At 36.8% G+C, this 18,341-nt stretch overlaps 1 protein-coding gene across 9 annotated transcripts in view; it reads left to right on the forward strand.

The window, feature by feature from the left end:
• LOC106506183 (uncharacterized) overlaps positions 1-18,341 on the forward strand; it is a 777,071-nt gene that overhangs the window by 372,135 nt on the left and 386,595 nt on the right. For 3 of the 9 annotated variants that reach the window (XR_014830574.1, XR_014830569.1, XR_014830567.1), the window contains 2 exons: positions 13,946-14,025; positions 16,273-16,428. The exons of the other annotated variants lie outside the window; for them this stretch is intronic. The gene's annotated coding sequence lies outside the window, so the exon portion shown is untranslated. The remainder of the gene's footprint in view (positions 1-13,945; positions 14,026-16,272; positions 16,429-18,341) is intronic. 9 annotated transcript variants of the gene reach the window in all.

An 18,341-nucleotide genomic window follows, 5' to 3' on the forward strand; every position in this document is an offset into this window, starting at 1 on the left:
TTGGAGAAATGTCTATTCAGTAGACACTTTTAAATAGGTGTCTTAAAGTAAAAAAAAAATTAAACTTTACTGTACACAATAGAGCAAAAATTATATTATTTAAACTCAGGAGAGAAAATTTTTGTTATTACCTCAAAAATGTGCAAGGGAAGTATATATTGTCCAAAAATCTCTGAGGGGATAGAAAATGTGCACCTTACTGACAGAGAAGATGCATATATAATAACATTTTACCTGTTTTCTTCGAATGGTTTCAGCAGTGACATAATGTATGAAATGCAAGATACTGAGATAACATTGATATTCCATATTGTTTTATTTTTTTAGGTTTTAACTGGTGATGTCATATTTTATGTGATATTGAGCAATACTAACCACAGAGGAATTCATTAAGTGACTGCGTATGGCAATGACCAAAACTTGACAATTCTCTTTCACATTTAAGCAAATTTTATGCAAAATCTTACTAGAACTCAATGGCTCTCATTTCAGGATACATTTCATCCACATTTTTTCTCAGGAAAACTTGGGTTTAAAATTACCCCTCATTTTCTTCTTCTTTTTTTTTTAATCGCACTAGACTATGTACCAAATCTGTGTATCTGGTCTGTATTAAAAATTAAGATATTAGACTATATGAAACTTAAAGTCCTTTTTAGACTTTCTGTCTTATGATTCAAGAAAGGTAAACTTTAAATAAAATGAGAATGAATAAAACTTTATTTTGAATGAAAATATAGTTTCTCCAAGTCCTAGCTTAGGTACTCACTCTAACAGATTTAATTAAGTTAAAATTTATTTCTTGTGGACCAAAAAATTTGCCACATGGAAGCAAGTATGGTTACCAAATCATACCTAGATATATGAGTAAAATATTACAGAACATTTACACAGCATTAGATTTTTATTTATACTCATTCTTTTAAATCTTTAATTTCACAAATTGGGATTTAATTTTTATTCTCTAACAACAACCAGCCATATGTTAATTTGCTTTCATTTTATTGAATTATTACTGACTGACTATAATTCTACTGTTAACATCCTTTTAAAGAATAAAAAACCTTAATCGCTGCTATGTTATACTCTCACTAATTTTAATTTTGGTTTTTAAATAAAAAGGCAGTCTACACAATTGTTTCTTTCTGATATGTGTGACTGGTATTGGTTTCTTCCCCCTTCTTCAAAAGACTGCAAAACAAAATGGTACAGCAACATCCGTGCAAACATGTATTCTTCCTTAGTCATTCTGCAGTTCTCAATCTAGTCAATGTCAGAGTATTTAATATGACCCATTTTTCATAGAGAATAGTAGTCCCATTTACAGTACTGAGATTGATAGCATACCGTGCTATCAATCCCAAAAGCTCTGATGCGGGCCGTGGACCTCTACCAAAAGATTCCTTTCTGGGCTATCAATCTCACTGCTCCCCACTGTCTCTGAGCCCTAAATCAGACTGCTTGATACCTCTCCAGTTTCGTATTCCTGCATCAGCAGTCTGCCTAAGCACAGCCATCACTCACTAGCACTGTTAACTGCACTTGCTACAAACACGGAACCGCTTTCCTCACCCTAAGGCCAAGTGCAAAATCCTTGCGACAGTATATCACTTATGAATTCCTCAGCAAAAAGAAACCACTTTGTCTTCTGCATTTTGAATACTTAGGAATTTAATGGGATTGATATTTTATTCTTTATTTTCATAATAGGAATTTTGAACATGACAGGTAGTCAAATGCTGAAGCATGTGCATTTTGAAAAGCAAAGTTAAAAAAGACTCATCAGTAAATTTTCACTTTCTTTTTCTATCTAGAAGCATATTGGCCTAGAATTGCTAAGATTTAAAAAAAAATTTATTATAGTTGATTGACAATGTTCTGTCAAATTCTGCTGTTTAGCAAAATAACCCTGCCATATATATATATATATGTATATATATATATATATATATACACACATATATATAAATACACATACATTCTTTTCCTCATGTTATCTCCTATCATGTTCTATCACAAGTGATTGGATATACTTCCCTGTGCTGTACAGCAGGACCTCATCTCTTATCCATTCTAAATGTAATAGTTTGCATCTACTAACCCCAAACTCCCAGTCCATCCCACTCCCTCCCCCTTGGCAACCACAAGTCTGTTCTCTATGTCCATGAGTTTGTTTCTGTCCTACAGCTAGGTGCATTTGTGTCATATTTTAGATACCTCATTTAAATGATATCATGTGGTATTTGTTTCTCTCTTTATGACTGGCTTCACTAAGTATGAGAATCTCTAATTCCATCCATGTTGCTGAAAATGGCATTATTTTGTTCTTTTAAGGCAGACTAGTATTCCATTGTATATATGTACCACGTCTTAATTCATTTATCTGTTGATGAACATTTAGGTTGTTTCCATGACTTGGCTATTGTGAATAGTGCTGCAATGAACATATGGGTGCATGCATCTTTTTCAGTGGAAGTTTTTTTCTGGATAAATGCCCAGGAGTGGGATCACTGGATCATATAATGGTTCTATATTGAGTTTTCTGAGGGACTTCTATACTGTTTTCCATAGCGGTTGTACTGCTTTACATTCCCACCAACAATGTAGGAGGGTTCTGTTTTCTCCAGCGTTTGTTATTTGTAGACGTATTGATGACGGCCATTCTGACCGGTGTGAAGTGGTACCTCATTGTAGTTTTGATTTGTAGAACTGCTAAGATTTTATTCAATAAAATTCACAAAGCCAATTTTGTCATTCTTTTTGCAAGTGTTTACTAAAAGCAAATGACTGAGGGCCTGCCATAGGTGAAAACACCCTAGATGGTCAGTAAACCAGTAGAGGGAGCTCTCCATGCTGAAATGCATGAAAGCATATTTAATCCCATCCACTTCTCCATCTTAACAAATCAATTTTTGTACCAGTTCAACTGAGAGTCATTTCTGCTCATGTTTTGTTGGCCAAAGCAAGTTATATGGCCATGAGTCATTTCAAAGTGCAATCCCTCCATGTTCATGGGAGAAGCAGCAAACTGGGAGCCAAAGGTGACCAGACAGATAATAGTGAGAATTATCTCAAATAACTGCCAAGTGACTGGTACTATTTCCTCATACAGACATTTTTCAATAAGTGATCACCTTTTATTAGAATAAGTTTTTTTCAGTTGGTTGGCTTTAGTATTTGAAATCAACCCTATTGCTAGTCTTTGAAAAAATTATATTCCCTTAATAATTAGGATCTACTAATAGGCAGAAGGAATTTCTATGCCTAGAGGAAGGAAATACATATCTCTGGCACATTGGACAGTGTTCTCTCTCCCAGTAAAAGTGATGTTCACAGTCTATTCCTTCTATTTTGGGACCATAGAAAGCATCAGACTCTTACTTTACTGCTCCAGTTATTTGAGGTATTTAATTATAGCTCATATCATTGTCAGATGGACATAACATAAAATCTACACCATATTACTTCTACCCTAAATAAACCATCTTTTTTATTTTATGATAGAAGATACATCTAAAGAGCTGATTCATGCTATAAGGAATCATTCTCATGTTCGTCCCAGTAACTATTATGTGTGTATGAGATCTAGTTAGATTCCATACGTCCTTTATGAACTGTAATGGTCCTTGAACCCCTACACCTTGAAAACTATCTAAGTGGCCAGATTTTTAAAAAGGAAAAGAGTTATTATTTACTTCTACTTATCATATTGTCTTTGTTTCAAATAAAGGAATGGCATTCTCTTTGTGAACTTTTTCCTCCTTCCAACTCTTCTGTCCTGGATTCTATTTATTTAGAACTATTTTCTTTATATGAAAACAAGGTGCTTGATCCATACCACTGTCATAATTCTCCCTAGTTCTTATATATTTGTCTTTATTATGGCTATTGTAGAAAACTTCTCCTCATTGAATGCATGTATGCTGTACGTGCACAACTAGAGTTAGGAGTCTAAGTTTCTGCTTTAGATGTATCACCAAAATGGTTATAACCTTGACAATTCATAACTTCTGGGCCTCAATTTTTCCATTCAGAGAAAAAAAAGAATGATAATAACCCAATACTATTATCATAACTTTATACATGTGTTCTCTCTGTGAAATGCTCCCTAACTTCTCCCTATCCACACATATTATGGCTAGTTTCTATTATTTAAAGCTTTATTTCAGATATTACTTCTTAAAAGAAACTTCACTACTCTCAATCCAGAAAGGATTATATGATAATTCCTGGGCTTCACAAAATAACTGCCTGGCTCCAGTATTGTATTAAAACATTGTTAGTCCTTGTTTTATGTAATGTATTTATATATTCCTCCTTCTCCACTGCCATATATACTCCTGAGAGACAAGTCAGTGTCTCATTCATCTTTGAGGTGCTTGGAAACAATTAGGCACTAAATAAATATATGTGGGATGGATGGATGGATGAATATAAAGAAGAATAAATGAATAAATGAGTGAAGTAGATGATTTCCCCAAATTTCTTCTATTTCAAAAAATTTGTTGCTCTAAATAATATAAACGAGGGAGAGAGATATTTGTAAAATTGGCAGCATTTCAGGTCACTACAGCTAGGAAGTTATTTCCACTCCTTTAGCCTTTGCTTTCTGTGTTCTTGTGGTGGCCTTTCTCTTCACTCTCCCAGTTACTATAAAATTAATTAAAGTGTTGCTTAAAAGTATATCTTCTCTCTCATTCATGCTCCCTAGCATTTGATCAAGGAATCTCTGTTCATTTCACCATCAGAGAGGGAGTTTCTGTGCATCAGTCAGTCAGGCAGTCCATCAGATGACAACAACCAGTACTTCTTTGTTGGTAGGTAGGACAAAGGGTAACAGTTGGGACTAATGAAGAGCATTGATCCAGTGAGCACCACAGGATTCCATTAGGACTCTCAATATTTTATTATTGCTCTCATAGTTAGACATGAGGAAAGTGTGTGGGAGACACATAGTGACTAACCCCTGCTCAAGAATAATTTGCCTTCTGATTCATGAAATGTCCCCTCTAGGCACACAGGTTGATTGATCATTAACAAGAGAAATCTTATACTTTGTTTTCTTATCTCTCATGCTGGTTTCTCTGCATTTTAATTGTTTCAGTTCTACCTTTCTCCATGGCAAAAATCCAGTGACCTCCTCCACCCACCAAAGACCACTCTAATACCCAAGACATCTCCCTTTTCTGAACTCAGCATATATATTTTCCATTTGGTACTCAATCTTGAACTGTTTTAAGAGAGCATGCAATTTTTCCATATTTAAAATGTTTAATTCTTGTGTTTTTATTGAAAATTTTGTGTGTTTATTGTGCTTTGCTTCTTCAACTGCAGTGTAACTTCTTGGAGGAAAGTGACTATATCTTAAAACACCTCTTTGAATGACTCTAGCAAGGCACTCAGTAACTATTTAATAATTGCAGATCAATTATTTCAGTCTCTAGGACAAGAAGATTCATCTTGTTTTCTCAGTGATCCCAGTATATAAAGTAGACATGCTATATACTTAGCATCTTTTAAAGCCTTTTGAAAATTTTTTACATTTATGAGCTAATTTCCATAACCTTTCTTTGAGTTAGACGATACAGAGAAGAGGATCACTTTTTAGATGAAGAATTTACACCCTAAGAATTAAGATTCTGGCATTAATAAGAGTATCAAGGCTAGTTTAATTCTCCTGACTATTACTATTCCATTGTTCTTTCCAGCATAATACATCAAATTCAGGTGGCAAACATATAGTTCCTCGCACACACCTCTACCACTAGTAAAAATGGACCATTAGCTAGGCACATAAAAGAGTTTTGGACTTTATAACCTTCTCCGTGTCAAATTACTATAAGTCAGACATTTTCCTCCAAAGAAAGAAGTAAGTGCTAATTCCAAGAGCATTTTCTTAAAACTTTAGTAGAGTTATAGGAAGGCTTAGTGCACTTGCTATTTGCTCAGAAGCATGAGGAAAAAAAAAATGAAATCATATAAGCTCCAGAGTACATAGTCTCATATTTGGCTCTGGAATATATAGAACAGATTAGAAAATACAAATTCAGTTTTATGTCTACCTCTGCAAGATTAAAACAAAAACAAATCCAAACCCCAAAGATTTTGTTTTTAATACATTAAAGCCTTCTTAACTGCCTGAACCACATAGATTGGATTTATTTAGTAAAAACACGTATTCATCTATCAGAAATGCAGTCATTCTTTTATTCTGATAGAAATCATTATTCATGCAAAACAAATTGATTCTACTTTAATTGTCTAACGGCTGTGACTATAAAGCAGCTGTGTGAGCCTTACAATTAAATCTTTACCACAGGCGGAAATGAGGATATAAACCTCTAACATACAGTTCATTTGGGTCATCGTTTAAGAGCTCATGTCCCTTCCCATACTTCAGAGTAAATTACATTATGTTTATGATGCTATTAATATATCTTCTACACATCCAAAAGAAAAATAACATTTCATTTTATCTGTCTATATTCCTTACTCAATGAAAATTGCTCAATTATTCTCTGTATTGAAGAAAAATTGCAGAAGAAAGTTAATTGCATACCTACATGATACTTTATTTCTGAAGCCAAAACATTAACATATGCAACAACAATAAAAGCAGAGAAGAGTAAATTACATAAAATAAAACCATGCTTCATTTTATGGGCTATAAAACAAACAAAGCCTGACTTTAAAAACTGTTAACATATATAAATTAAAGTATAGAAAGGTCACAAAAATAAGGGACATATTTATTTAAAGAAAAATTTAATCTTCATCACATACATGGCAGTTGTGTGACATTTATTTAATGCAAGGCATTTTTTAGTGTGCTATGAGTTGAAATTTTGAAATTTAGCCAAAGAGCTTATAGAAAATTGATGTTAAATTAATATACAGCAATCTCTGTTTCTAGAAGTACTTTAACATAGGTATAGTTTTGTTACCTTTTATTATTAAGATCTATATTTTATATGTATGTATATAATTACAGAATTTTTCCATTTCCTGGAAAGTGAATGAGCCAAGATTTAGCTTGCAAAGATGAAGCTTACACATTTATATATGTGATTAAAAAATACTTCGTGTTTTTAAGTAATTCATATATATTAACTTGCCTTCTGTAATTAAATATTAACTATTTAATGTATTTTTTTCTTTTTTGAGTGTTTTTCATTTTTTCCATTATAGTTGGTTTGCAGTGTTCTGTCAATTTTCTACTGTACAGCAAAGTGACCTAGTCACACATACATAGAATATAGGTGGTGTGTAAAAAAAAAATAAATAAAGTATTTAAATTTAACTTAAGCTCATTGCACGCATTCTTATTCTTATGGCATATGTGGGCACATAACCTCAGTTTCCCAGAAAAGGCACCCCCGTCATAGACTGCCATTGTGGAGAAACACGAATTTTGGCTCAGCTCTTCTGGATTTTGGTTTGGCTATCTACCAGGTAAAACTTGATATTGGGGCAAATCAATCAAAATAAAAATTCTTTATCTGTGGGTTGGGGACAAAAATAACTTCCCTTCATAGCCCAGGAACTGTGAAAATCAAATGAAGTTTTATAACAAACCATATAAATGTAAAAGATTACTACTTAAAAATATAAAATCCATTCATCTGTTTACCATTTCAAAGTACATTTATTAAAATCTTAAAATGAATAGACAAGCCAAAACATTCCCTGTCCACAGAAGAGACAAATGTCAGGGTTCTGGGAATCCTCTTCTTTATCTGAACACAGACTATACTAGCAGCATTCATCTCCCAACACACATTTTAGGTGAGGTCACTGTAATGTTTCTATGTGTTTCTCTTTTTTGTAGGGATCACCTGTAAGCTTTGAGGGGAGATGACTCTAACCTGTTTGCCCTCCACCCAGAAGCTACTGGAGGGGAGACATCCCGGGAGCACATCATTTCTTATTTGGTGATTGTGGGTGGCTGAGAAGCCCACTTGTGAAATGTGTCCAGATGGGTGGAAGTGGACTCCCTTCCCAGCCTGTCTGTGTGCATGTTTGATATGCAAATCAAATAATGAGTGCTGCCTCAGCCATTGGCCACCTGATTGGCTGTGGGACAGACAAATGGATTCGATTAACATCCGTGGAGATGCACAAAGGCCCACTATTAATAAAATGTGTTGCTTCCAGGGTGAATGCCACTAAATATGTCCTGTGTATTCCCCTGTTCTTATAAAAGTGTGCGCTAAAGTGTATTTTAAAATTCTGTGATGAGTCACATTCTTTGGAAAATACTAGATATTTCAGAAATAGATGCATTCTTTAACATTTGAAAGCATTCCAAAGATTTCATAGAATTAGCAATTACAGGACAGTGATTTAAAAGGTTAGAGGGTACGGATGGATAGAGGTGAGTTACCAAGTTGACATATGTTCACTGGAATTGAATCCCAGTGATGTACATTTAGGCTAAGGCTTGGCAGCAGAGGGTAGGGAGGCAGAGGCAGAATGGGGAGAGGAGAATGTGGGAGCTGAAGGAGAAAAAGGGCAAGGAAATAACAGAAAAGGGAAGTGAAATCTGTAAAGAGAAGGAGGGAGAGATCACCAGGAAAAAAAAAAGAAAAACAGAAAGGAAAATAGTGAAAGAAGCTCCCATCTGAGAAACTGTTTTTTTTCCTGGCATTATTCAGGATAATCTTTTTCCATGATTGAGATTCTTCCAAATCTACCTTCTTCTCCAGAGGTTATCCATCTTCTCCTAAAAATGAGAAAACTATATTTATATGAATGTACGTTCCAAAGTTGCTTGGATTACATTCGATTTTCCCTTGTGTTTAGAAGCTACAGTACAATGAATCACTTTCCTATACATCAAAAGGCATCCTCTGTCACCAAGGGCACACATGTTGAATTGATTATGCTCCTTTGGGTGATTATCTCCATGGATTTTGAAGGCTGCTACCCCAAGTGGTAGCCCCTCTTTCTTACTCTTGATGAGGGTGTATGAAGAAGAGTGTATATAGTGAGCAATGGGATTAGAGCATGAACACCTATAATGAATTTCATTTTATTTCCATTCCACCAGCATTTTATGGCTTTCAATGGGACTGTGAGTACTTCTTTCTGATCATAAATATTTGGGGAAGGGGGCCTTGGGCTTCCTGGAAGGCACAGTGCACTTCCAGCTATAACATAACTAATGCAGTGAAAAGGAGCTAATTACTAAAGAGTAATGTGGAACATGGGAAAAATGTGCATTCCCAATGTTGTGTGGCAAGTTTATGTTTTTGAGATATTAACTCTAAGTAGCTTTATCCCCATTTCCCACAGTTGGCTAAAAGGAGAACAAAAAAGTGGAATACAGCTTAATTTTCCCTTTTGTTTCCAAAAGAACATGCCAGTTAAAGGGAAGATGCTAAAGGTCTCTGAGTTGAGCTTTAAAGTTGAAGGAGAGCTTGAGAGCTGAGGAACATGCAGAGGGAGAGATGAAGGGATTTCATCTGGTGAACAGAAAATGTCCAAGTGAATGTGTGAGAAAACAGGCATTGAGTTCCCATTGTGGCTCAGTGGTTAACGAACCCAACTGGCATCCCAGGAGGATGCGGGTTCAATCCCTGGCCTTGCTCAGTGGGTTAAGGATCTGACGTTGATATGAACTGTGGTGTAGGTTGCATACACGGCTCAGATCCCACGTGGTTGTGGCTTTGGTGTAGGCAGGCAGCTACAGCTCAGATTCGACCCCTAGCCTGGGAACCTCCAAATGCCATGGGTGCGGCCCTAAAAGGCAATAAATAAAACAGCCATAAGTGGGTGGTTTGGCTGTCCCCCTGAGATTGGTTCTGTGCACCAGTGCCATGAGAACCAGAGTGAGTGAGAGCTCAATAAAGGAACAGCACAAGAAGTATTATTCCTGCCAGTGGCAGCTGAGTCCCTGTGCACTGCCATCTGGGTTTCCATGCAGGATCATCAGCTATTCTTCCCATTGCCATCCAGAGCCTCTGTGTTAGCTTCTGGGGAGCTACCTAGTACAAGTGGGGACCATCAGTCATGAAAGTCTATAACCAAGGATCTAAGGTTCCATTGGACTTGTAGATAACTTTCCCCCAACACCATCTTAATAATCTCTTACACACATATACAGCGTCCCAGAAGAGCAATGAGCATAAGAGAAGCAGAGCTAAGGCTGAGGATCTTTAATTGGTGTGGTGGGAGAAAGTCCCTTGCATCTGAATTTGGGGATAGGTGGTAAATAAAACCAATTTCCAGCTCCCCTACTGTAATCCAGTGCAGTGGCTAAACACTTACCCAAGGCACTACAACTGCTGGACTAAGTTTTCCTAATCCAACAGGTGTATTTTACACTTGGGTAACTCTCTGAGTTCAAGTAAATAGAAGAAGGGACATGGAGAGCCTCATAAGTCATTAACTACCTTTAAATATATGCAATGATTTTTGCATACTCATTTTCATACGCTTAACTGCATGGTACACAGACACACATACACACACTCACACGTACCCCCCCCCCCCCCCCCCGCCCGGTCCAGGCAGTCATGCTTTGCATCCTATGTAAGTCCTGGTTACACTGACAGTCTAGCGCTCTATTCACTGTTCTAGGGTCAAACTAATGCCTTGAAGAAAGGAAACGTGGGTCTTCATGGGCAAATAATTAATTCAATTAGTGTTTATTGAGTCTGCAATGTGCAAAGTCCTATACTGGCTTTGGTGGCTGACACATTGATGTATTAGGGGCACCCCTCACCTCCGTATTTTTATAAGGTTAATCCAGTAAGAGTGTAAAGCACAGCACTATACCTAACCTTTCGGATGATTTGTATATATGGATGATTAAATATATCTATATAACTGAATCACTTTGCTGTATAACTGAAACATTGTAAATCGAGTACACCTCAGTTTTAAAAAATACAAAGTAAAAGATTCTTAACATTCTCCACAGACTAAGTATCTGGTGAAAGTTAAACTAAGTCAACATATAGGGCAATTTTTATAAAAACTAACAATTATTATTCACTATTCTACCTGAAGTCAATTCAAGTCTCTTCTCTATGAAGAAGAAAACTAACAAAAAAGAATCTCACAATAATAAGTCCCCAAGCTACAATTTAGCACCAATTTAGCAATCCCATTAGAGAGCATATTCAGCTCATTAAAAACAGTGAGCTAACATGTCTATAAATTTCTTCACCATAATCAAACATTGGCAAAATAACTAGATAGGAAATAGAGTGCCTGTCTGAAATATTAGCATTAATTGTAAAATGGCCAGTTTTTCTAAAATGTTATACTTTTTACTATACGCTGATATACTTTAGTTGAACTGAAAAAATTCTTTTTGATTTTTTAACTTGTATTTTCTTTTTTTCAAATACATTCAAATGTGGGTTCTATCTCCACAAATGTGGGTTCAATTTACATAGAAACTGAACTTTGTCAATTATGTAAGCAAATTTGGATTTATAGGAGGACAAACTTTTAAGGATCAACCAGAGCCCTAGATGGCTTTTCCCTTCTATAATCCCAAGCCAGGAAGGAGCTTTTCTGCAGACAGCCCAGAGTCTGATGTAGGAGTTGCTTCTTCATCATCTCTGATTTGGGAAGGTATTCGTTAATGTAGGACATGGTTCATTTCATTGCAAGGTATACATTGCATTATGTTAGAAAGCTCTTTTTTAATTGGACTGGAACCTAGGTTTATAGAATTTTTACCTCTTATCCTAGTTTTGCCTTTCAGTCAAACAAAACTACTGCCTCTTCTACCCTAGGACCTCATGCGCATTTGAAGACTGCCCCATACCTTCCATTAATACTCTTGTCCTCGTTTTCCCAGAGCGACATGTTTTCTAGCTCCCTTTGCCCTTGAAGCATAAATAACTATAGAAATATAATTATGCATTAACATTTTTAATTTTGTATTTTCATGTCATTAAAGGAAAAACCAAGGTTATGGAGTCATTTGACTATATCCAAATTGAACTGATGACTTGAAAATTGGGGGGAAAGTCTTCTCTTTTGAGGTAAAAGGGACATCCATTTACTTGAAAGAAGATTTTTTAAAATGTGCTAATAGTCAGTAACAGGCTCATATATGTGCTGAAAGTGTTTGTTAGCAGGACTGTTTTCTGTAATTGAGAATTATCTATGGAATACAGACATTTTTACTCTAAACATCTAATGAACCAGCTAATTTACCTAGAACTTTAAATTCATTCAACAGCTATTTATTGAGTATTGACTGTGAACCGGTCATTGTGCTAGGTGTTGTGACAATGGACAAGCCCAGCCTCAGGCCTTAACCTTAGAGGAAGGAGCCACTGATTGAATAGTCATGCATGGTGTTAACTGGGGTAGAAGTTACAAAGAAAATCTACTACAACCCACGAGGCAACAGATTAGGAACATCTAGTCCATCCTAGGGGCTCATGAAAACTATCTTAGTCATCTCAGGCTACTGTAACAAAATACCATATAGACCAAGTGGCTTAAACAGCATTTTTTCTCATGGTTCTAGAGGCTGAGAAGTCCAGGGTCAAGAGCCTGCATATTTGATTCCTGATGAGAGCTCCCTTCCTGGCCTGTAAGGTGGCCACCTTCTGGCTGCGTCCTCACAAGGCTGGTCTTTTCCTTTTCTTAAAAAAACCCAAATGCCATCATGGGGGGCTTCAGCTGTATGTCCTCATCTAAACCAAATTATCTCCCAAAGGCCCCACCTAGGACGCCATCATATTGAGTGTTAGGGCTTCAAATATGAATTTTAGGGAAATGCAAACATTCCGTCCTTAAGAGAAGGCTTCCCCATGGAAATGACACTGGAATTGCAACATGGAAAATAAGTGGAAATTAGCCAGACAAAGATATAGGAGAACAAATTATGGCAAGAGGCAACCTTAAGATGAGGTTCTTAAGCATAAGGGAGTGGGATATGACTAAGAAGCTAACATGAGGCCCGATAGTGGGTGTGAGAGTGGTATCTACAAAGATGGAAAGAAGGTGACAGCTTTGAGACATGAAGGGAGTAAAAATAAAGGATCTTGAAGGATGGGAGGTAGGGGCTGAAGGAGAGCCATGTGTTGAGTGATCTCTTGACTTCTACCTTGTGCATCTAATTGGACAGCCATTCACTTGAATGTGACTGGCACACACAGGGAGAAAGGGTGTGGGAAGAAAGAAAAGAAGTTTTATTCAGGATATGCTGAGTTAAAATGTCATTAAAAGGTGCTAGTAGATAGACCTGATTATGGTTATATGTATGCCTGGGTCACTTTGCTCTATAGCAGAAATTATCACAGACTTGTAAATTATACTTCAATAAAACTTTAAAAAGTGGATTGGGCAACAGATAGTCGTTGAAACAAAAACTGCCCCCCAGCTGTCCCCTGTGGGTGACATCATCTAGGGATAGCACAGCTGTGTGCTGGGGGTACTGTCACTGTCATGGCACAAACTCGCACGTCACCGCCCATAAGGCTGGGAAATAGCCAAGCTCTGATGATATTTGGAATTCTTATGTATCTCTTGATCCCAAGCAGAGCCCACAGTAGGCCTTGTTATACGTGGAGATCCCTTCAGTAAACCAGAGAGCATAGAAGGGTATTTCTTTGAGAAATGAGCTTATGGTAAACTATCCTCAGCAAGCTTCTCTTTGCTGGCTAAAATGCAAATCTAATACTTGCCTTCTTCTCCTTAAGTGAATAACTGCTTCCCGGGCATTCCCTCTGAAGAGACGACTTCAGCCCATTTCTTTGCTGCCTCAGTTAGGAACTAAGTGGAAAAGAACGCTTAAGTTGAAATGGACTTTCCAGCTCACCCCCATTTCACAGATGAAAAAACTGAGGCTTCAAACAAAGATGTATTTATATAATGCTTAGAGCAGCTTCCTCCTCCTCTTATAGTTTTTTTTTTTTTTGATATTTCTAAAGTGTGAACAAGACATACCAATATTATGTTGTCTGCCTTCCAGCTTCCGAGAAGAACAGTCCTGGGGACTGAAGAAGACAGTGTGTCCTTGACCTCTCTGTCTTCTCACAGTGCTGCCTTGTGGTTAGTGACAATGTTTCATTTGAGATACTGTGTTTTAATACTCACTGAAGGTGCCAGGCTGTTCACTGGGATGGGTTTTCCAAATTAGTGGGACTAAGTTACTAGTCCTGTGAAAGAACATATATTTGTTTCCAAATTGTAAAGAATGTCAAAGGGTGGTGTTCCTATTGTGGCGCAGTGGAAATGAATCCAACTAGGAACCATGAGATTGTGTGTTTGATCTCTGGCTTCACAGCTAGTGTTGCCACGAGCTGTGGTGGAGGTCACAGATGGCAGCTCGTATCTGGTGTGGCTGTGGCTGTGGTGTAGACTAGAGGCTACAGCTCCAATTTGACCCCTAGCCTGGGAATCTCCATATGCCACAGATGCGACCCTAAAAAGCAAAAAAAAAAAAAAAAAAAAAAGAATGTCAAAGTGTGTCTGGTTTAACCTCCAACCCAGTGGATTACTCTCAAGACACAGCTGTCAGAAAGGCCGTAAGACTGTAGACACATGGCTTAGTGAAGGCTTTGTCACCCTCACTACCCTAACCAGTGGTAAAGAATGAAATATAATTAATCAAACTAACCCAGCAGCTTGGTTCTGCTTATTCTTTGGGGTTTTAAATCAAAATCAATATGACTTTTTAAAGGAAACCCAAGGTAGGGTTTAAAATGCTGAATGCGCCTGAATTATGCATGTGTACAAGGCCTACAGCCTCAGGAGTATTGTGAGTCTATCAAATGCCATAAATAACAAAGCATTCCAAGAGCCAATTTGAGAAGACTGGGGCTGCTGTCTCATGCAACACATTATTTACCAATGGGTAAGAAGAACACTGTTTGCGTGGAGGGATGTTGGTAAGTTTTGGTGTTGGAAGTGGCCCGATGATAATACTATTAATAAAAGCTAAAGTAATGATGATGGAGAACTTTTCTAAGCTGTTTAACAATTTGGCCACACACATTTGTTGAATGCCAACTATGTGCAAGTTCCCACTTTGAGTTCACAAATGAAAAAGACTGGATTCTGTCCCTATAATAAATCATAATCCACCCAGCGATTTACACGCCTAATTACAACAACACAAAACAAACAAGGAGCAGCGGGAGAGGTCAGAAGCTCAATTCAAGCTGGCATGGTTTATTTTCTTTCCAGCTTCCAGAGAAAATGTTTTTGATCAAGTTGCTATGATGTTTGGTGTCCTCCAAATTTGTTTGTTGGAGAGTATAATGAACTTTTGGCCTGAAGTCATTTACTATAAAATTTAAGAACAGGAGGAATTCCCACGTGGCTCAGTGGGCTAAATATCTGGCATTGTCACTGATCTGGTTTAGATCACTACCATGGTGTGGGTTCGATCCCTGGCTTGGGAACTTCCACATGCTGCATATGTGGCCAAAAAAAAAAAAAAAATTGAGAACTTAAATGGTCATCTAGTCTAAACTGTTGTTTTCAAAGTTTTAAAAAGAGTTTAATGTTATAATCTATCATGTTATCTTAAGTATGTATATATATACATATATTTGTGAATATATACTTTATATATATAATGCAAATTTACATATGATTTTACATATGTATATGTGTGTGTACATATATATGTGTGAGCAGACAGACAAATATAGGCAAATATAGCTAGAGCTATAGGTAGGCAATTGTTTGCAGATTATTTTCAGAACTATCAGTCAGTTGTGTTATAATAGAATCAACTACATTTTGAAGCTTCTTAACCCAACACTGTATTCTCTTATTCCTTGAACCCCATGAGCAAAATGAATTCTCTTCAACAGTCTAGGAAGAATAAGCCATGAATGATAGAACTTCCATGGTCCTTGAAAAGCAACATTACCCAGGCTAAGCAGTATTTATTACCAAACCATGGCTTCCTCTGGAACACATATCACAGTACTTAGCGTAAGAAACACAACTTTCTGCAGGCAGGGAATGGGCTGATGGAGGGCCTTCATCTTCTATCTCATTCGAAATAGAGTCCAAAAAAATAGGAACAAGGAGAAATTTAATTTGCAACTGAGAAGGCAAGAGATTAGATAGCCCTGGTGGAATGCGCTCTGTGATTTGCTGGAACTTAAATATGAGTCTTTTATAGCAGAGATTTATTAAACCCAAACCTCTCCATGGATTTTCTCTTTGCCAAAACCAATCCGTATTCTGATATTTCCCTATGGGCTACACGAGTGATAACAGAAAAGGCTTTGGTTCTGTCACTGTAAAAACTGTAGGCTTGTTTCATTTTCGTTTGTATAGTAAGCTGTCCCAGGAGAGACATGAGGCTGGAGGAAAAGGGAGAAGATCAAATCGATTTCTCAGATGGGAACACGGAGACCAGCTTCTGAGGGTTCACAAGATGAGAACAAAGCACTGGATCGTCCTTACATACAAACATGAGGTGATGGGTCTGAGGTAAAGCCAAAGCAGAAAGTGTAAGGAGAATAAATCATTCTTAGAAAATGAAAAAAAATTTACATATTAGGCTCTTTTCATAGAACTTCTGCTCCTTATAGTCACAAAACAGTTTCCTTCTCTTATTTTATCATGGCTGAATTTTTCTGAAATAGAGATGGATGAAATGGTCCTTTATTTTATCAGCGGGTCAAGAGAAACCATAAATAGTGACATAAAGTTGCTAAGAAAGAACTGCCCTCTGAGCTGCTGAGAGTGCTCTGTGGCCTACCAATTATTTATTTATTTATTTAGTTCACGCCAATGGCATATGGAAATTTCCAGGCTAGGGGTTGAATCAGAACTGCAGCTGCTGGCTTATGCCACAGCAATGTGGGATCCCAGCCTCCTCCGTGATCTCCACCACAGCTCATGGCAATGCCGGATCCTTAATCCACTGAGCAAGCCCAGGGATTGAACCTGTGTCCTCATAGATACTAGTCAGCTTTGTCTTTGCTGAGCCTTGACAGGAATTCCTACAAATTTAGGATTCATGTTCTTGAGAACTTTGAGTTCAACTTCTTATTCCTACCTCAGCCCACTCTTGCCTCTACTCAGATGATTTCCTCTGTTCAGGAAGCAGCTGCTTGAGTTTTCTGCTGTCCTTCTCGCTCCACATATACCAGGAAACATCTGAACCAAATTTCTCTATATGTACTAACCAATTGGCTTCAGTTAATCAAGTGACTATGCCTGTCATATTAATGCACGACGTAGAATTTTCTGGTAAATAATACATGGCATGTGTCAAAAGTCATTTTGTGCCAGATCTACCTCACTCCTCCCAACCTTAATGTAGTGCTTTCAGAGTTGCATAAATTATGCTCTATTCATATCTATTAAAAAATCACTTTAACTTTTCAGAGCTGTGATGTTTCCTGTGCTTTTTATTAATATTCTTTTCACTCAAGATTCTTCTCTTTTGAATTCAACTCAAGAAAACAAGTTGTTTACCATGACCTTTCTTATAAGACTTCACATCACCTTCGTCATAGAATATGAGATTTTATCAGGCCTCCTTTTGTTGATCCTCCTTTAGAATTTAGTTCAAAAAAAGCCTCAATTTAAGGAAAAGAAGAGTTACCAAATTTCCTAACTCTTCATGGACGAAAATAACATGAATACATATTATCTACATTCTGATGTGATTACCCACAAATTTTGATATAGTAGGAAATAAAATAAATTTCTTTGGTCCATTTTCTAAATTTATCTGCCATGTTGGGATTTATTATTTATTTGAGGTAGTTCTTCTTCTAAACAACTATTTGGTTAGATTTTATCTTCTTATCTTACAGGTAACACACCTGTAAGAAATAAGCTTCGTTATCATCACTCTCTTGAAGAGATATAGTCTATTTTGTCTTGTTCTTTGGGTACCAAAATCTTGATTGCACTTGTCAGCAATGTCTATCCACTTCAGGAAATAAGGACTGTAAAAATGAATATTCATTGACTACTTCCAGTGAGCCATTGTTCTTACAGCTTTACATATGCAAATCCATTTAATTTTGATGAAAACTATACAAGAGAGTATTATTGGCCCAACTTACATTTAAAGAAACTAGCAAAAAAAAAAAAGGGTTAACTGACACCAAGGAAGGCAAATCCAAGCTTTTGGCCTTAGCCTCTAAACTCTAGTGTCTCTTCTTTCTCTTTCTTTAATAGTATCAGGTATGAGAGTCAAGTAACTAACTTTGTTCTTCAGGAAAAACAAAAAAAGTTTCATTATAAATGTATAAACTCACCCTAAAATAAAATTGTAGGCTGTTTATTCCACTGGTAGTCTAAGCATGAATGTATACATAAAAATACAAGTGTTATATCATAGGAAGGACCCTGTCTCTAAAGTTACAAAGTCCTTTTCTTAAAGA

The sequence above is a fragment of the Sus scrofa genome, chromosome 15 (assembly GCF_054392235.1).
Source record: "Sus scrofa isolate SSC_HxYL_T2T_F1_AM1 chromosome 15, Sscrofa_HxYL_maternal_Yorkshire_Landrace_v2.0, whole genome shotgun sequence".
Classification (NCBI taxonomy): domain Eukaryota; kingdom Metazoa; phylum Chordata; class Mammalia; order Artiodactyla; family Suidae; genus Sus; species Sus scrofa.